The sequence below is a fragment of the Emys orbicularis genome, chromosome 7 (assembly GCF_028017835.1).
Source record: "Emys orbicularis isolate rEmyOrb1 chromosome 7, rEmyOrb1.hap1, whole genome shotgun sequence".
In the NCBI taxonomy this organism is placed as follows: Eukaryota; Metazoa; Chordata; order Testudines; family Emydidae; genus Emys; species Emys orbicularis.
Window position 1 is genome coordinate 36,225,662 of NC_088689.1, and position 21,187 is coordinate 36,246,848.

At 41.9% G+C, this 21,187-nt stretch overlaps 1 protein-coding gene across 1 annotated transcript in view; it reads left to right on the plus strand.

Moving 5' to 3' along the window:
• Positions 1-343: 343 nt before the first annotated feature.
• The window catches only part of SGMS1 (sphingomyelin synthase 1), a 209,203-nt gene continuing 188,359 nt past the window's right edge, over positions 344-21,187 (plus strand). Inside the window, exon 1 of the mRNA XM_065407676.1 lies at positions 344-426. The gene's annotated coding sequence lies outside the window, so the exon portion shown is untranslated. The remainder of the gene's footprint in view (positions 427-21,187) is intronic.

Sequence of the window (21,187 nt, forward strand, 5' to 3'; positions counted from 1 at the left end):
AAGGCGCAGACACCCTCCCCAGCTCGCTTGTTCTGCAGTCTCCGCCCCGTGCAGGACCCCGTGTGTGCGGGCCCGGGCTGCCGGCGGCGTGGGCAGGTCTCCAGGGGCAGCCGTGGGGCTCCCCCTTGTGCGTGCGGGGCGCTGCCGGGTCCCCCCGGGGGGCGCGGAGCCCGCCGGACCGGCGGCTGATGGCAGCTGCGCAGGATGACACGGGCCCATCACGTGGGTGAGCCCTCCCCGCCCCTCGCCGTACGGGACCCACGGGCCGCTGCCGCCGCCGCCCAGGGGACTCCGCCAGCGGCCGCGCCGTGCGCCACAGCTCGGAGGGTCTTGCAGCCGCACGGAGCCTCAGCGACCAGTCCCCAGCACCCCGACGGCCATCCGCGCTGGGCTTCCGCTACAGGAGGCGGCCCGGCCCGCAGCCCGGTGAGTGCCAGGAGCCAGCCGGCCTGATCCTGCCCAGGGCGCCGTGCCCGGAGGCAGCCCCAGTCCCTGGAACCCGGCTGCGCCCTCGAGAGTCCAGCGAGCGCCGGGGGCACGCGCGCGCCTGTGTGTGGGGTGCAGCGAGCCGGGGCTGGTGTGGGGGAGAGACCGGGGGGGCAGCGAGCCGGGGCTGGTGCGGGGGAGAGAGGGGTGGGCAGCAAGCCGGGGTTGGTGGTTAGCGAGCTTAGTTGCGGGGTGGTGGTTAGCGAGCTGAGTGGGGGATGGTTGTGAGTGGTGGTTAGCGAGCTGAGTTGGGGGGCTGGTGGTTAGCGAGCTGAGTGGGGGGATGGTTGGGGTTGGTGGTTAGCGAGCTGAGTTGGGTGGGGTGGTTAGCAAGCTGAGTTGGGGGGCTGATGGTTAGTGAGCTGGGGAGGGGGTAGTTGGCGAGCCGGGACTGTGGGGGGATGGTTGTGGTGCTGGGGGATTATCGCACTGGGGTGGGTGAGGGGTTAGTGGCCAGGGCGGGAGGTAAAGTTAGGGTGTTGGGTGGGTTTTTGGGCCAGGGAGACTGGCTTGTTAGGGAGGGGAGGGTGTCAGTGTTCCAGGACAGGGTGGGGACATGCCAGAGAGTGTGTGTGTGGGGAAGGAATGGGGTTGCTGTCCGGGTTACAGTGTTGTGATGTGGCAGTGTCTGGGAGGCTGGAGGTTTAGAGTGCCAGATCAGAAGGTAGCTGCTGAGGGAGTTGTGATCTAAGGTAGGATATGCTGGTGCTGGCAGAGGTTAGTGAGCTAGGGAAGAGCTAGTTTGCCATTGGATTTGGGGCATAGTGCCAGAGTGGAGAGGCAGCTGCTGAGGGAGAGGGTTAGTGTGCCAGGTTGGATGGGGGCACCCAGGTGATGGATGAAGGGGCTTAGAGTGCCAAGGTGAGGGTTGCTGCTGGAGTTGGTGTGTGTGTGTGTGTGTGTGTGTGTTTAGAGAGAGAGAGAGAGAGTAATGAATGTGGCCCTGTTGGTTTTAAATGCTGTAATGTCTGGAACCTCACATTGCAACAAGGGGGCATATAAAAGGACTGTCTTGTCACTAACCTTTCTACTGTCAAAAGGTAGTTTTAGGATTTTATGGACATTATTTTCAGTGATGGAAGTGGCCCAGTGATGTGTTTTGAGTTACAACCTGGGGCAGACAAGCAGCTGCAGTCACAAGTTCTGAATTCTTGAGGGAGGGAGGGAGGGTGTGAGTGAGTGATGGAGAATGGCATCTCTTAAGGCCAAAACTGTTGGTTACATCTCTGCTTTCACCGGGGGAGCAGTGAAATGGGCATAGTCAACCTAGACGTTTGTGGAATGAAATTCCAGGCTGAGTTGGGAATTCAGCAGTAGATACGAAATTCTCTTTTGTGAATCCTTACAGGCTTTCTGCTCCCCACAAGCCCCAGAGTTACGAGAAATGAAGGAGGCAGCAGTAATGAATGGATTCCTCCCTGGCTCTTGCATGTAGCTGCGTAGGTAGATTGATTTTGTTTCTTGGTGGTTATTGGAGGCACAGTTCCAGGGAAAAAGAACAGGAGTACTTGTGGCACCTTAGAGACTAACAAATTTATTAGAGCATAAGCTTTCGTGGGCTACAACCCACTTCTTCGGATGCATATCCGAAGAAGTGGGTTGTAGCCCACGAAAGCTTATGCTCTAATAAATTTGTTAGTCTCTAAGGTGCCACAAGTACTCCTGTTCCTTTTGCGGATACAGACTAACACGGCTGCTACTCTGAAACCTGAGTTCCAGGGAGGCTGCCCATTTGTGTAAGGGAGGCCTGGACTGAAGAGTCCTGGTGTTGCTTCCTCTGACTCAGCAGGCCTAGCTCAAAGACTCATGGATTGTAGCCCAACCAGCCAAGAACTCCCCAGAAAGGGTGATCTGTTTACAATAGCCCTTCTAAGGACTATACTGGAGTCAAATTTTAAAGACCTCATCTGAATTCCCATCTTTTATACACAAAAAAGGGCTAATTTTTGTTTTCCTATGTGACTGGGAAGCCCTGGTGTTGCTTCCACTGAGCCAGCAGTCCTAGCTCAAGACTCATGGATGTGTGTGTGTGCGTGTTACAGGGCTGGGGATGGTTAATGTGCTTTTGTGGTAGTGTGCTGGGGTGGGTGAGGGCTTAGTGAGCCAGGGTAGGAGGTGAGGTTAGTGCTAGGGGTGCGTTTCGGGGCCACAGATATGGATTAGTATGCCTTGAAATTTCAGGTTTCCAGTTTCTGTTGTTAGGAGAAGTGTATGTAGACACAGACTCCCCAACCCCCAAAAAGTTTTAACATTGACTTAAATATTATACCTTATTGCATTTTAAAATTATAAATGGAAGTATGGCCCTAAAATTACAAGGCTTTCTGGTGTGCACAGTTTATAAATAAGGAGAACAACTGCATAACCATTGTAAAGGATGACAGGTGAATACTTTCTTTTTTGTGGAAAGGGATAGTCTCAGCTCAAATTTGGCTTCTGATGTGACTTTTGTAAAACAATACTTCTCTATTGCTCTTAGAGCTTTTGTCATGTCTTCCTGGAATCTAGATTGAAAAATAGATTTTTTTCAAACAAATAAGCACTGCCTTGTAGGGTTCATAATCCCAACATTGAACTAAGCCTGGATCCTGCATTGACGGTAGTAGACGTTGGGAGCTCTCCGCACCTTGCAGGATCAGACCCAATTGTATTAGAAGCTGAAAGTGAAACTGACCTGTCTATATGTCTGGGCGGAAAGCTATTCAAAAAGTGTACAAAAATCTTGTAATTCTAAGGTGGTATTGTAACAAATAAAGACAATTAAAAATAGTATGAAACTGACATTATGCTCCTTAAAGTTTTTGGGTGTTGCTTATAAAACTAGTGATCTAAGAGAAGAAATACCACACAGAACTAGCCTTTCAAATTTATCACTGGACCTGTATACACCTCCCAATTAGCCCATAAAACTTTGCTTGCTGAATGAAGGGCCAAGTTTTGCTTATTTTTGTAGGTAGTGTCTTTATGACTTACTTATATTATAGTAGCTTCAAGAGGAACCAACCAAGATGGAAGTCTACAGTTTGCTAGGTGTTGTCGTCGTCATCATCATGATGTTCCTATTACACCTCTGGCGATTAGGACAGTGATGAAGCTCCTTCACTCGTCTGTTTCTGACAAGTCTTTCAATGGTTCCCCAGCTGTGCCCCAGGTTTTTAGCTCGGCTTCCACAGCTCTTCGCCATGTTGTTTTCAGGTGGCCTCATTTTAGCTTGCCTTCAGGTGTCCATTTTATTGCAACTCTGGTGATAGAATCAGTTTCCATCTGGAGCACATGACCGATCCATCTCCAACGCCTCCTGGCAATGATGGTGCTCAGATCCTCTTGGCTGCACTGTGTCAATAGATCTTGGTTTGAGATTGTTCTGGGCCAAAAGATACAGAGGATTTTTCTGAGGCAGGTTGTATGGAATGAAGACAGTTTGGACATGTCATACTTTCTCATTCCCCAGCATTCTGCACTATAAAGTAGTGTTGAAAGTAAGGTGGATTTGATTTAAATCACTTGTCAGGAAGACTCGATTTAATATGGATTTCTACATAAAAGTGCATTCATGTTGGTTGTTATAACCTTCCATACATATTCTTCACAACTCAGAGACAGATGTAGGTTTCATTTTTAGAAGATACACACTATGCATTTTTAAAGTGATTTATTTTGAAAACTTTTCAGATTAGTTTTATAACTATATCAGAAAATGAATGATTCATTTACCAAAGGTAATTGAAGCAGATATTTATGAAGTCATTGGGAGGTGAACTGTCTCCAATTCAACAGGTTAATCATTAATATTTGGAGGATTTTCTTGCCATGCTGTATTAGGAGGAGAACATCACCAGACAGACATTTAAATTGTTTTATTTAACTAAAATAACAATGTTGTGTATTCTGGATTTTTTTCTTCAACAGCAAAACATATTATATTTTAACAAAACAAGCATATGAATTTTTGAATTTAATTAAACATTCAAGTTTTTTAAAATCAGGTTTGTTTTTCTTAAAATTGTTTTTAACTAAAAAAGTTAAATTAAATTTTTTTTTTTTTTTAAAGAAACAAAAATTAAATCGACTGTCAGCCAGGTCAACATGAGAAACTTAAAATATTGGCTTCTGCAGTTAACTTAGTCGTCTTCACCTTCATTTTCCTGTATGTTCATAATCTGGAAAAGAAAAACAAGCTTTCCTGCCTTTTCAGGTTCCAAACGATTTCTCAATTTGGAATGAATTAGTCCAAAGGAAGAAAATATTCTTTCTACAGCGGCAGAAGAAGGTACTGCTGCTAAAAGTGAGATTATCTCTTCAGCAGTCTCTGAATCCAAGTGCTTAAGTGATTTCCACCAGTTCACTGGTGTGTCTTTCTTTAAAACATCATCAGCAAACATATATTTCTTGAATGGTTAACCCTTAGCTCTGAAGTTTATTATAGTTGGTATTATGGAGGGATGATTGCTGGATGTCCATGTCATAGCCAACTCCTCTTCTTCAGCAGTTAAAGTTTGACCCTGATACCGAGTATTGAGAATATTTGCAAGAAAATGAGCTGGAGATAGTGCTTGTCCCATTCGTTTTTTTAATGCTTGTAATTTAACTCTGTCATTGCATATTTCTCTTTTTAAGATCTCACTTAGTTTCCTTCCAAATTTCAACAGCGTCAGCAATAAAACAGCTATTTCCCTGCATTTTGTTCAAGGCTATAGAAATAGGCTTCAAGGTACTCGGCATGTGTTCAACATTTCTCTTAAGCCCAATGTTGAGAACTTTGGCTGTGACAGTGCCATCTATTTTTTCACAATTTTGTTCACAAACTATCATCAGATTAGACCAGTTCTTGATATAGTGCTTAAAACAGTCCACTACTGAGTTCGATCGCACATCTTGTGGGAGAGTTAGCTTGGTTCCTCCCTTTTTTTTCAGAGCAGCTGCTGCAAAGTGGTTGTTATGGAAGTATTTTGTAATTTCAACAACATTAGCCTTTATTTCTGGAACACTGAAGTCTTTGGCTAGGAGGTGCATAAAATGAGCACGCAACCGTATGTTATTAGCTTGGACTCGCTTCTAAATAATTTATTTTCATCTTGAGTACATTTGCAGCATTGTTTGTGACCAAGCTGCGTACTAGACATTTGAATTTTTTTTCACAGTTATAGCTTTTACTGCTACTTCTTGTAAGTATTCTGCTGTGTGTGCATTTCCTGATGTATCAATTGTTTCTGTAAGGAAGACTTTCTCTTCTTCTGTTGTCACATAAGCACATACAACAGGATCATTGTGGACATTGCTCCACCCATCAAGACTCAGGTTAACAATTTCACCCTCTAGACCTTTTGAACACTATTCAATTTCTCTTTCATATACTTTATCCAGCAATTTGCCTTCAACATCTGCTCTGTTGTGTGGACTGTATTCTGGTCTTAATGACTGAACCATGTTAATGAAGTGTGGGTTCTCAATCATACGGAGAGTTCTTTGCATAAACAAACCAGGCAATTTTTTCATTAATTATCTCTTTTTGTAATCTGCTGGTTCTTATCACAAACTTATCTATGGTTGTTTCTGGATGATGGAGATTTTTTTTTCCTTTTGCCACAGATACTGTGGCTATGTTACATACACAATGTGACTGAAACACTATCATTGGCAGTTAAGTCTGAAACTATAGAAAATGATGGTGATCTTGAAGGTGGCTAGTCTTCAGCATCCTGTATGTTGAGGACGGAGTTTCCTAAACAAAATAAGTCAATGCAGTTATTTAATTATTATTACCAAACTCCTCATTTAGTGTTACTCATTGCATTCACTGACACTTAGTACTACTTTAAAGGTGAAATTGTAAAAGAAAGATCTGCCTATTTCAGCTATTTATTTTTTATCACAACTGCATCTAAAATGATGTTACCATAGAGTAACAACTATATTTTTTGCTCAAACATGAGAATTCAAGAATAGTCCAGAAGGAAGACAGACAGTCCTTAAGAAAGAAGTATGAAATAAAAAAGTTCACCAACCTGAAGATCCTGCATGTTCAGACATGTTCCTTTCATCCTCTTCAACCATCTTCCTCCTGCGAAGGAACACTTTCAGGCAACCAGGCCTTGCATTTCTTTGTTGCACTGTTTGCATTTTGCACGCATGCCTGTCTTACACACAGGTAGAGGAACTTCATTAAAATATTCCCAAACTGGGTTTCTTTTACGGCCTGCTGCCATTATAGGTTTTTCCTTCTAGTGAGAGAATGGTATGGTAGATCTCAAATCAATGAAGGTTACACTCAGAAAGACCTCAAGAATTCTGGAATATGTTGCTCAGTTTCACTTTTGTTTCTACTGGCTGCCCCTCCCTTCTCACATTTATCTCCAGACTTCTTCTCCTTGTCCAGATCTATTCCGTCCCCAACAATCTTCTATTCATTGAACTTTTTGAAACTTTGCACTTTTAGAGAGAGGTAATTGACTCTGTGTACACAAATTTGCAGAGGGACATTAGGATTGAGGTCTGTTATTTCTCACCTCTATATATTATTTATTTAAAACATTTTTGCTGTTAACAAGAATGTTATCTCTGGAGACAAATCCACAGTTTAAGAACTGCAAAACTAAGCATCTCTGATGGTATCTTCTAGACTGAGCACTGAGTCCCATTGGGTAGATAGAAAGATTAACCTAAATAATCTATACAGAAGTCCCTGGAACCCCATAAGATTGGGTCCCCAATCCATGAACTATTGGAACTCATTTACAAAATTGTTCTTAAACATTACATGACTATATTGTTTTATACCATAGAGTTAGAATTTATAATCCCTATTCCATGATGAGATATCTTTGAGCTATAATGTATCTTAATTAAAACTATAGATAGGTGTTTTCCTCAAAAAGCATTTTATCAAAAACATCCGATTTAAATAAAAAAAAATCTTTGATTTTTATCCACCCTGGTTGAAAGTTTGCAGCTCTGATAGATCTTGAGTTTGGTTTTGGTGTTGTATTTTGATGATTTCCAGATTGTATGTAAGCTCCTGAAGGTGTTCCTGGCTTTGATTTTTGTTGCGGATGTCCTGGCTCGTTCCATTGTCCTGCCCAAGTATGTGAATGTTTCTACATTGGTGAGAATATATTCCTCTATCCATGATGGTGAGGCAATATTAAAGGTCATGATATCTGTCTTATTGCGGTTGATTTTCAGTCCAATTTGCTGGCTGAATGTAGGTGTTGTAATAGTCCCTGCCTCAAGGAGTTTACAATCTAAATGAACAAGACAAGTAAAGAATGGGAGAAAAGAGGTGGTACTGTCACTGTTTTGTTTGATGGAGAACTGCCATGCTGATGAGTTACATAGGAATTGTCACTTGCACGGAATCACTTGCCAGATCTGGAAATTTGACCTACATATTCTGAGTCCCAGTGCACTGCCTTAACCTCAAGACCATCCTTTCTCTCAGATTGACTGGCATCAATATATCAGCCTGCATCAACAGAGTTCATAGAGGTTGTATCAAATCTGTTGAGGCTTTTGAATCCTGAGTAGGTGAAAATGATGATTGTTAGTTTTCTTTTTAATAATTTGAAAATTACAAAAAAGGAACTGATCCTTCACAATTCAAGTCAGTGAGAATTTTACCATTGATCTCTGTGTTTAGGACTGCCAACTTTCCAGTTTCTCAAAACTGGACCCTACAAAACTGCCCCTGCCCCCAATCAAAGGCTCACCTCACTATAAAGAGAAGAGGGAGGTTGAAGGGGACTGTGTCTCTCCTGCTCCGTCCATCAGCGGCTCTGAGGCAAAGAGTTTGAAGGGAGTGATGGGGGCAGGAAGTGGGGGTAGGGAGAGGAGCTTCCTGCAGCCAGAGAGGTTCCCAGAGGTGGGTCTGACCTGTCCCTGAGAGCAGCCTGTGCAGGGGAAGAGGAGGTGTCCCTCCCCAGGCCAGCCGGGACTAGCACCCGGTTCGCCTCCAGCTCTGCCCCTCCCCAGCTCTGGGCCCAGTACTCTTGGGTTAAAGGGGCCTTGGGCTGAGGCAACAACGGAATTGTGATAACAGAACTTTTGTTCTGCCCGGAGACTGCGTAGGCCCCCTTAAAACTGGACACCTGGCAGCCCTATCTGTGTTAGATTGACTTCGATTTTTGTCTTCTGGATTGAAATTATGTATGCTTTTCATGAATATTATACCTTTATGGATTTAGTAATTGGAAATTGGAGAGAACATACAAAAATCTTATTTGGTTGAAAGTGGAAGATAAAGACTTAATTTTTGTATTCAAAGGACTAAATCTGAAATGACTCCATTGAGGTCTAAGGGCTTACTGCGGATTTGTGTGTGTAACAGAATGAAACTTGGCCCAGAACTTTTTCAAACTGGATTTATAATGTATATAACAAATTATGGTTCCAAGCTGCTTGTATCGTGTGCTTTGTTGTTTTTCCCCTTAGTGCCCTAGAAGCAGTGTAGAACTGTATATGTTTTCATTAGTTTTTATTTTTAGTCAATACCTATTGCATATAAGGAAATGGTGTATATATACATTAAATTAAAAAATGTATTGTAGAAGTTAAATATTTAATTTAGAAGTTTAACTTTAAATTAAAAATTTAGCATGACTGAGATTAACACTTTATTTTCAAACTTTATAATTACCCTCTTCATTATTTGCACATACACAGACACACACGTACACTGAGATTTTCTTTGTGAATATGTTGAAAACAAACATGCAACTGTTAGTGATCAGCCTTCACTTAACAATTATTACCGGTATGAAGTATGACAACTATTTTGCATTCTAAATATGACTTAATTGGGACTTTTGACCAACATATGTTGGGCTAACATATATATCACATTATCAATATGTGGTATCTTTACTAGATATACTAATATGCATTGACTAAAACAGTATTAATGTAATATTAGAAGTTACATAGCCTAAATTGGCCTACGACTTTTTCTAATCTTGTTCACTTCTGCTAAGTATGCCATAACACATTGCCTTAGCTGAAGTAAGTTTTGGCTTAGGTAGATAGGAAAACTGTTAGGATCACGACGTGTAAGTGTTTACTATAGCAACTGGTAGGGAGTTAAATGCTCACAAGCTACTACACCTCTACCCCGATATAACGCAACCCGATATAACACGAATTCGGATATAACGCGGTAAAGCAGTGCTCTGGGGGGGCGGGGCTGCGCACTCTGGCGGATCAAAGCAAGTTCGATATAACGCAGTTTCACCTATAACGCGGTAAGAGTTTTTGGCTCCCGGGGACAGCGTTATATCTGGGTAGAGGTGTACTGGTATGTCCCAAAGGACAAGATATGACTGTTCTATGCTGGTACAAACCAAAAAGGTGCCTTTATGTTCCCTGGTACCTGGAATGTGTGTGTGTTCAGAACAAAGAGATTAAAGGTGCACCATGGTACCAAAATAACAAGTTAGAAAGTTGATTGGTTAAATGTAGCTTCAGATGTTGTACACAGTTCCTCTTTGCTTGTAGACAGGTAGGATATAAAAAGATGGCTTTAGCAGTGTAACTTTGGGAGCACACCTTTCCTGTAAGGTGAAGGTGAAAATGCTACACAAGGTATTATATTGAACCTTTTCCCTGTGCTATATTATTATTGATTTTAACAATAAGCCTCACTGTTATTGGTTATTTGGTCTCTTAAATGTATTTCAGAATGAACCAATGTGTGGTCAAGCAACTGGCCATATGATTTAACAGGGACTGCCTATGGAGTCTGGCCCTGAGGAATCTTGGAGACATCTGTGTGGTAGCAATTGGTGAATAAAGACTTTTTTTTTATGGGAATCACTGTATATCTTGTAAAATACCTATTAAAACAATCCAGGGGACTTTTCCCTTCCGATTATACTTATTAGGGTAAATCAGTCTGGGTTGTAAAATCTTGATAAGCCCGTTTAAAAAATGCTAGATTAGTTGCTTGATATGGTGAATATTGATTCTCTTCTAATAACTCTTAGCATGATACTTGTTTGGTTGAAAAGGATTGTTTGGCTCCATACGAGCCATATTATGTAGTCATGTTTTTGAAGCCTCACAATGGAGTTGGCCTAAACTTTGTGGCTATCACAACTAATGCTCATCTGAATACAAAACATTAGCATACACAAGCATTATCCTTTGTCAGAGAACTCTTTGCGCAAAGACCATTACACATTAAGATGAGACTATCCATTTTGGTTAAATCTGTTTATTTCTTCCTGTCCTCTGCCTTTTCCTTTTCATTTGTCTCCTGAAACACCAAGAGCTATTGCTAGAGGGATTTTACACTACTTAAAGAAAGAGGTAATGACTGCAGTGATTCCGTTTCTGGTGAGATCAGACCAAGAGCTGGAAATCCTGGCAAGACCTTGTTCTTGTTGCAGTCATCAACCTCGTTGGGCCTTTATTACTACTAAGGAGGCATTATTAACAGAAGGTGGGAATCATAAATGTTTCATCCCTAGCTTACCTGAGTTGGAAGTAGGTGAGGGAGAATTACTTGAAGCAGTGGCAGCTAGAAAAGCTGATGTATATCTGTACTTCTTTGGATGGAGCATTTCTAGAACTTTCTGTTCCTGAGGCTTCTTAGGGCTTCTCTTTTAGCTCAAGTTATAACTTGAGTTTTGCCCCTTCTCTGCTCCCAGAAATATCTAGCTTGAGTTGAGTGGTGCTTTAGGCTTTTGCTAGCTAGCCAGTGGGGATGGGTTGGACCTTGAGTGCTGCTGACCTGGAGCTAGTAATACAGTGAGGATGCAGCCACTCAATGTATAAGTCATAACTGCTAATCCTGTCACTCTGCTGCTAATCAAACCCATGTAGACGTTTCTCAGGAGGTGCCTTCTCAGCACTGTTAGTTATAACTCTGTCCATACACACAAATCTCTAGCTCAAGTTAAGTGATGCTTTAAGCTTGAGCTAGTTGGCCCACTGGTAGGGCCTTACTAAATTTGCAGTCCATTTTGATCAATTTCACGGCCGGAAGGTTTTTAAATGGGTCAATTTCACGTTTTCAGATGTGTGTCTGAAATTTCGTAGTGTTGTAACCCCAGCGGCCGGGCAGGGAAAGAAATAGTCCTGTCCCTCTCCAGGTAGAGGCGCCCCCAGCCCTGCCCCTTTCCCGCCCCTCCAATAGCTAGATTTCATGGGGGAGGTCTGATTTAACGGTCCGTGATGTGTTTTTCACAGCCTTGAATTTTGGTAGGACCCTACCCACTGGGGGTGTAGTGGGTGGATTGAAGCTGAAGTAATGCAGTGGGGATGCAACAGTTTGATTTATAACAACTCATCACCCGTTAATCCAATCACTGTATTGCTAATCAAATCACTTTGTGTAACTCCAGTGTGATCGATCATTCTAACTCAAACTAACTTGGAATGAAGACAAGCCCTGAATGAGTTTTTGCAGGATTGGGGCCTACACCCTGGCCTACACAACATATTGATCCAATTTAACTAAAAGTGTATTTAAATAGAGTTAATCAAAGTGCTGCAAATTCCTATATAGACACCTTTCTCCTTTCTGCAAAATTCTGTTTGTTTTCCTAATTTCCCCCCTTCTTTCCCTCACCTATTTGTTTTGACCATGTGTTGCATCCTGTCTGACATCTAGACTGTAAGCTGTGGGCAGGGACTGTCTTCTTTATTATCCATCTGTATAGTGGTAGCACAACAGGGCCCTGACTGGAATTTCTAGGTGCTGCCATAATACTACCAAGATATTTCAAGCTCATTTTAAATAACTATATTAATAGATTCCAAGGCCAGAAGGGACCATTGTGATAATCTAATCTGACCTCTTTTGTGTAGCACAGGCCACAAAACTTGCCCAAAATAATTCCTAGACAGATCTTTTAGAAAAACATCCAATCTTTATTTAAAAATAGTCAGTGATGGAGAATCCACCATGACCCTTGGAAATTGTTTCACTGGTTAGTTATTCACACTGTTAAAAAGTATGCCTTTTAGTTTGAATTTGTTTAGCTTCAGGTTCTAGCCATTGGATATATCTTTCTCTGTTAGGCCTGGTCTAGACTCCAGAGTTAGGCAGCTTACATCGATCTAACTCTGTAAGTGTCTACACTAAACTGTAGCTCCCATCAGTGTAACTTGCCCACTACATCTATTTAATAACTCCACTTCTGCAAGAGACGTAGCGCTTAAGTCGATTTAGTTAGGTCGATGCAGTGTCAGTATAGACTCTGCGTTGCTTACATCAAATGTTGCTGCCTTTCAGCATCCCACAATGCCTCACACTGGCGATTAAATCAGTGCAAGCGCTCCTCGTTTGGATGCACGGCACCAACACAAGGAGCATAGTGTGGACATGTTAAACTGATTCAATTACTCCCTGGCCCCCATCCTCCTTTTCTTTCCTTCCACATTTGCCATGCACTTGGCGCCAGGGGAGGGGATCAATATGGAGGACTGCATGAGGCACAGTTTCCCTACCCAGCTGCTCATAGGGTCTGATTGCATGGGCCACCCAGCTGTGGAGTTGTCCAAACTATTCCTGAACTGCAGCACAGGGTACTATGGACGGGACGTGGTACAGGTGCAGCCAGAGCCTGTACTCTTGTGGCTATTAATGATAGCAGCGGCTCAGACAGTTCCTTCTGCTAAGCTCTGTCCTCCTCCCTTAGCCTCCATTCCTGGTCCAGGAACTGCAAAGCAAATGCCTGCTCCCTCACAGCAGCCTTGTCCTCAAGCTGTGCAGCTAGCCTGAGCCTTGCCTCTTGCCATGCCTTTCCACTAGCCCGAAGTCCCTCTGTCTTTGGCAGGGCTGGCTCCAGGCACCAGCCCAGCAAGCAGGTGCTTGGGGCGGCCAACGGAGAGGGGCGGCATGTCTGGCTCTTCGGCGGCAATTCGGCAGCGGGTCCCTCACTCCCTCTTGGAGCGAAGGACCAGCTGCCAAATTGCCGCTGAAGACTGAAGCGGCGCCGAAGTGCCACAGATCGCGATCGGGGCTTTTTTTTTTCTTTTTCTTTTTGCTGCTTGGGGCGGCAAAAACCCTGGAGCTGGCCCTGGTCTTTGGTACTGGACCTGCTTCTTGGCCCTGTCCAGAACTTTAGCCATCATTTCATCATACAAACCCTCTTTCGTGGAATGGTTTGTGAAGGTACATTGGCCCAGGCTTCTGCTGCAGTGTGGGTGAGTTGTAGAGGTACTGCAGTCTGTAGAGTTGAGGGGCCTGCAATAGGTCAAGATATAGCTCACATAGCTCAGTGCAGGAGCACAGAAAAAATCCTTGTGGAATTTGAAGGATATAAAATATTACTTTTCCAGACTGAACTTCAGTATTTTGCGAGATGGACCCAGCCGGGTTAATTGCTGCAAAAGAAGTTTAAAGTTTAAAAATCTTAGCTGCTTTTTTTTGTTTTTTGTTTTTTTTTCCTAAAAATTTCAGAACAACTTGGGGGCAGTCGGTGGCTGTGCTACAGAAGTTTCTCCATCATTTCATATGAGGTTTCATTTCCACATTTTGGAGGACGTAACATTCTGCCTGACTGGCAAAGGGAGATGTTATTCCAAGCTGCCGCTGGGAAACCAGCAATGTATGCAGCTGAAAGTAGTCAAACGTTTAGTGACTGAACAGTACATTTACAAGTGGAGTGGGCTGGGCAGCTTCTGAGGTGAGCCTGGAAAATGCAGCCTTACCTGAAACATGACTATCTATCCAGAGTTCCTGCTAGACGAAAAGTTTGAAGTCCAATCGGCACTCAGCATTGGGTCAGAATTCATGAGGGAATCAACGGGAATCAACGGGATACTGTGTTAATTTCCACGCGGCATAGCTTGTTATGACTGCATGCAAAAATACCAGGGCTTTGGAGCGGAGCCCGGAGCTGGAGCGCGGAGCAGCTCCGGAGCAGTGGAGCTGCAGGTTTTTGCCTGGAGCTGGAGCGGAGCCGGAGCACAGCTCCAAAGCCCTGAAAAATACAGAACTCCACAGTCATCCTCCTTGCCCCAAAGCGCATTTCTGGATAAAATTTCAAACCCCAGTCGTATTTGGGAAAAATGATTTTGTCCCCTATGGACTACGTTTAACTGAAATGGACTAGATCTATACATAAAACACATTTCTGCCTTCCTCCCCCATGGTTCACTCTTTCCAGGTGGCTAATTACATCACTGAGGCAATGTAAGGTTATTATTTTTAAGAAACAGGAATGCCCTAGCAAAAAATCTGTGCTTTTTCAGTAAAAATTCACTTTCAAGGCGTTTTTTACTATTTGCATTTCCTGGTTGTCATTTTGAACTCCACCTGTGGGGTGGAGGAGAGTTGTAGGAGGCAGGGGGATGCCAAGGTGCTGGCATCCAATCTGCCATTAGTGGATACATGTTCCTATATTAATAAACATGAAAATGGAGCCAGAAACTTACCAGGCTCTGAGACAGCTTCTGTCCCTTCTGTTTCTATTTCTGGTTACGTGATGGGCTGTTCCTCAGAGGGGCATGGAAAAGCTACTCTGAGTAAGGCCCCGGGTTATGTTTCAGCTGCTCCTGTGGCAAAGCCTGCTCTGGGACCAGTGTCAGCAGCAGAGTCCCTTCACTGGCCTCATTAGGTGCTGGCTCCCATCTGTTCCCATGCTGGATTCTGGGGTCAGCAGGTCCTCATTCAGGCTGACCAAGACATCATGGACCACTATTGGCTCTGCGCTCAGCGCAGTACCCAGCACCTAGTCAAACTCCTTATTAAATGGGCATGATGTCGTTGAGTTGACCAAAGTGTGGTTGTGGTCCCTTGTTTTCCAGTACTTGGTCTTGAGCAGCTTAATTTGTTCCCTATACTGGTCACTGGTCTGGTAAAAAGTTACCAGCTTCTTCATTCTTTGCTGGTATGCATGGTCATTCCTGGTACTCTTACTAAAATCCACTGTTGTACTGATCTTGCACCAGAGATTAATCAAAATCTGGGGGTGCTCCTGTGACCATGAAGCGGCATGCTTTACAAAGGACTTCTTCTGCTTGGTTTCTGTTACAAATGCAGAAGATTCTCTGAAGGTGTGTTTGTAGCTCTGGGGTCAGAAAATAATGGAAAGGTTAACCCTGATTTAACGAGCTGCTGCACTTAGGGTGACCAGATGTCCCGATTTTATAGGGACAGTCCCGATATTTAGGGGTTTTTTTTATATAGGTTCCTATTACCTCCCACCCCTTGTCCCGATTTTTCACCCTTGCTATCTGGTCACACTAGCTGCACTACAACAAGGACACCATACTGCTGGATGTTTTCAGATTAGACAGTATTCAAAACCTAGGACCTGGTGATCAGTGGCCAGGTAACTGGGGTTTCTAAACTAACTTCTGCAAAAAGTCTAATTTGAGTAATTAAGTTTGCCTGCCTAAAGATTCTCTTCATAGCTTATTTGCTTTCTCTCCTAAATTGTTGTACAGCATGGCTGTGAACTGTAGTTCTGTTTTATAAAGTACTTCAGGAACATTCTGAATGAGAGGTACCATCCAGCTACATCATCCATATGTTTTGTTCTCCCCATCACAAAAACGCACTAGTTTGTCATAGGGTTGCTTATATGTACTTGGACTTTCATGCCTTTTTAAGAAAATAAGAGTGTATTGAAAAAATAGTGGAAAGAATCAGCGTTGGGGGGCGGGGGGAGAATTACAGGGACTTTAAAAATAAGAAAAAACAACAACAACTTTTAACACACAAGTAGGCCGGGTGCTGGAACAATTTGTATAGTGGGGGTGCTGAGAGCCATTGAACCAAACTGTAAACCTCATATATAATGGAAACCACTTGAAGCCAGGGGGTGTGGCAGCACCCCTAGTTCCAGCAGCTATAGAAGTAGGTGATATTTTTGGATCTATCAGACATGATGGTATCACAAATTAAAAACACAATTTAGTTATAATGTAATTCATATAGATTACAACTAGTACTTACAGGTGTTTTTACTAACATCATGATAAATTAATTCAATAGCTTGGGTTTGCTGAGGGTATAGCATAAAAGATAGCAGCTGAGTTTCAGTTTTCTACCTAAATAACCTAAAGCACAAATGAAAGTATAGAAACTACCTCAGTCTGGTTCACTTCAAAATAGTGTACAGTATGCTGAAATGAAGGCTTAGGTTTTTTTGGCATCTGCGTTCAACTGAAACCGTTTGGTGCATTTGTCATCCGATTATATGTAACACAGAGGGTCTTGCATTTTCCATCTGTACACACTTGAAAATGGTCCAACTGTCTTGAGTATAGTGACTTGTGTTTAATGGCATACGAAGCTTACAGGATTGTATAAAGAAAGTGCTTCAAAAACAAGATGGATTCAATTTTTTTAAATTAGATTTTATTTAATTTTTTTAAAAAATCTGTTTAAAATGAAATCTGAATTTTATACAAAACATGGTAATGTCTAAATTTATTGTAATCTCTTAAAATATTTAAATAAAAAAATACACTGAGTCCATGAGGATTTATCAAAGAAGTTGAGTTAAAGGCTGCTTTTCCATATACAGAAAGGACCAGGAAAGACATCTAACTTTTGAGGTCAAGCTTTGTAAATGTGGCACAATAGGTCAGCCTAAGTAATTTAGGAGACTGTCTCATTTTCAAGAGATTTAGGTCAGACTAGGAATTTAAGCTCCAGTCACTTTCACTGAGGCATATTTGAAAATTTTCCCAAGCTGCCCTGAATAATTAGTTCAATTCACTGACTACAGTTAATTTCTCTGTTTAATAAATAATTTAGTTGTGAATATGTTTTGGATACATAAACTTCTTTTATCAAAACATTTAAGGTTGTTTTTCTTTAAAAAAAAATACATTTTATATTGTTGATAAATTGTATAGTCAATTGCTTGTATAGTCAATTGCTTGACCACACTTCGGTTTGTTAAATACCAAATAAATAACATCAGTCAGTTTTAGTAATATGGTACAGGAAAAAGTTCTATATGATACCCCAGTTTCCGAAGATCAGTTCCATGCAGCAATATAACGTTCACCTTATACAGGTGTGTGCTTTCCATAATTACATCTTTTAAGCCATCTTTTTATATTCAACATGTTTACCAGTAAAAGGTATTATATATGTCACCTAAAACTGGATTTAATTAATTTGCTTTTGACTTGGTTTCTGGTACCCTGGTGTGCCCCCCCCCCCTTTGTTTTTGTTTGTTTTGAACCCATCCATTCTAGGTCATGAAGCACCCTTAACTTTGTTCTGAGCACATGCATTCCAGGTATTATGGGGCATGAAGACACCTTTTATGCATATATCAGGTTAAACAGATTTTTGAGGGTAACTCTGTTTCTGTTGCTTTGAGGAAACAGTTATATGCCTTGATATTAACAGTTTTCCTGTTTACTTAAATCAAAGCTTACTTCAGCTAATGCAAGGCATTATGGGATACTTAGCATAAGTGAACAGGATTATAATAAAGGTACAAGCCAATCTGAGCTATATAAATGCCATATTAATACTTGATAATATGCATACTTAAAGGCTTGGAATATAAATTGTGAGTAGTATTCTCAGCATGATATATTTGTATGTTAGTCAACAGGCGCCCACTTGTCGCCTTGGTGATCATTCAAGGTGACACCTTTGCCAGATTGATATATGAAGCAGTGGTGAGGGCCTTTATATGTGATTTAAAGCATTTTAACAAACTGCGTAAGCAACAAAGCATAATCAATACAGGTAAAACTAATACCCCTTGTAACACAAGCAACACTTTCAATGTCACCTCTATCCAGGTGTGGGAAATCAGTATTTCAAGATCCCCTCATGAATAAGGTTATTCCAGGCTTGTTCTGCTTTGTGCATGCTATTGCTAATTTGAAGCATGTGTGTCTTTTTTCTGTTTAGTAGTGTTTTTAAATTTAAAGTAAGTGGGTTAATATGTACATTAAAAACTTGGAGATAAGTTTCAATTTCATTCTGGTATTGGAGCTCTGTGGGTATTAGAGTCGGTTTGAAAAACTGGGGTAGGCATTATTATAGTGTGTCCCACAGTGCTACATAAATGGGGAGTAAAACAGAAATTTGGAGTAATGGCATTACAAGTGAGGCTTCCATATAATGTTTCTACACAGTACGGCCTAATCTTGTTATAAGTTACTTTGCTGCTGATTGTTGCCCTTTGGTAAGCTTTACTAGGCAGGAGGGGCTAGCTCAGGGGTCGGCAAACTTTCAGAAGTGATGTGCCGAGTCTTCATTTATTCACTCTAATTTAAGGTTTCACGTGCCAGTAATACATTTTAACGTTTTTAGAAGGTCTCTTTCTATAAGTCTATAATATATAACTAAACTATTGTTGTATGTAAAGTAAATAAGGTTTTTAAAATGTTTAAGAAGCTTCATGTAAAATTAAATTAAAATGCAGAGCCCCCCCCGACCGGTGGCCAGGACCCGGGCAGTGTGAGTGCCACTGAAAATGAGCTCGCGTGCTGCAGGTTGCCTACCCCTGGACTAGCTTCTGTGCTTCATTGTATTGGGCTGAACCATTGTGATCACACGCTGGAGTTGTGGTGTCAAAACCATCCCTGGCTTAACAAGCTGTGTGCAGTGCTCTTGAGGTTTGCATTGCTGTGTGGTACACCACTAGTTTACGTAGATGCAGTTATTTGTTATGATGTTGTCTTCCAGATAACCTACTGAATGGTTGGTAACCAATTTATCAGATATTGCTGTTAGGATCCAATCTTGGTATTAAGTTACCATCTTAATGCAGCTTGTCATAAATAAGCAACATATCATTCACCATTTTCTAACATACTAAAACGTACAATTAATAAGAATCTGAAAATATTAAGCTGTATAATTGCTTAAATAAATGTAAATAGTTAGTGTACCCTTCTAGGTAGCAAAAAGCTGTAGCAAATCTAGTGTCAAGGCTTTATTTAGTTGTATTTCAACATGTTTAACATGTTTTAATGGTTATATCAACTAGTGAGGCTGCACCTTTGTTTAGAAAATAACTGAAGTACAAATGGAAAACTTCGTTTAAATTGAGGCTTTCCACTTGGTGGTTTAAATCATGATTTAAAATGGTGATTTAAACTGCCTTGATTTAAATCAGTATACCCTGTTCAGAACCAAATTAGTGCAACTGACCTGTTCTGGACATCAGAAAATTATAACCTCTCCCATCTCCTTGTCTTAGATACAATATACAGTCATGGGCATACAAATCAGCCCTACAAACCTTTACACTCATGTTTAATTTCAAGAATCTGAGTAGTCCCTTGAATTTAAGCACATGCATAAGTGTGTGTAGGACTGGGGCCTTAGTATGCTAATAAAGTGTTCCATGCTGTCAAGGCTCCTTTCCCACTCTGAACTTTAGGGTACAGATGTGGGGGCCTGCATGAAAACTTCTAAGCTTAACTACCAGCTTAGATCTGGTCCGCTGCCACCACTCCCAATGTGCTAATTCCCTTCCCTGGGTAGCCTTGAGAGACTCTTCACCAATTCCCTGGTGAATACAGATCCAAACCCCTTGGATCTTAAAACAAGGAGAAATTAACCATCCTCCCTCCTTTCTCCTGGTGGATCAAGATCCAACCCCCTTGGATCTAAAAACAAGGAAAAATCAATGTTCTTAAAAAGAAGGCTTTTAATTAAAGAAAAAGGTAAAAATCATCTCTGTAAAATCAGGATGGAAAATAACTTTACAGGGAAATCAAACTTAAAGAGCCCAGAGGACCCCCCTCTAGCCTTAGGTTCAAAGTTACAGCAAAGAGAGGTAAACACCCTAGCAAAAGGTACATTTACAAGTTGAGAAAACAAAGATAAAACTAACACGCCTTGCCTGGCTGTACTTACAAGTCTGAAATATGAGAGACTTGTTCAGAAAGATTTGGAGAGCCTGGATTGATGTCTGGTCCCTCTTAGTCCCAAGAGCGAACTCCCACCAAAACAAAGAGCACAAACAAAAGCCTTCCCCCCACCAAGATTTGAAAGTATCTTGTCCCCTTATTGGTCCTTTGGGTCAGGTGTCAGCCAGGTTACCTGAGCTTCTTAACCCTTTACAGGTAAAAGGATTTTGGAGTCTCTGGCCAGGAGGGATTTTATAGTATTGTACACAGGAGGGCTGTTGCCCTTCCCTTTATAGTTATGACACATGCAGTAGCATCACGATAGTTAAATTTGCTCCCCGATTTTTATTTTAAATTTTTATAAAACCTGGTTTGACTCAGAGAATTAATTCCAAAAGCTTCTCGCAGTTTAGGAACTGCTCAGATTTTCTAGGACATTTGAAGGGAAAAAACCCCAATTGAGGTTGGTTCTAGCTATGTTTTGTATGTATTAGGTTTGTGTTTTGAATGTTGACATAGTGATGTAGACACAATGGTAGAGGGTTCTGGATCACACAGTGTACCAGCAGTAGTGCTTACTTCAACACTCTAGGACTTCAGAAGATGCAGTTGAAACCCACCATACCAGCTTGGCTGTTTATTCCCTTCTAGGGGCTAGGTCCGAAGAGCTATTGGATGTGGTCCTTCAGTTTTAGCACTAGGTCCATGCTTTTATATTCAGAGATTGCAGGTTCAATCTTTATAGATGTATATGGGGATATGAATGATAGTCAACCTCTGGTTCTTTGGGGGTAAACTTCCCTGGTGGGCATTTTGTAACTTATACTAGCATAATGTGTCTGTCTGCCCCCATACTTCAGTGTGACACACATACCATGTGAGACAATATCCGTTGCTGGGTCATTTGAGGGGGAATAAT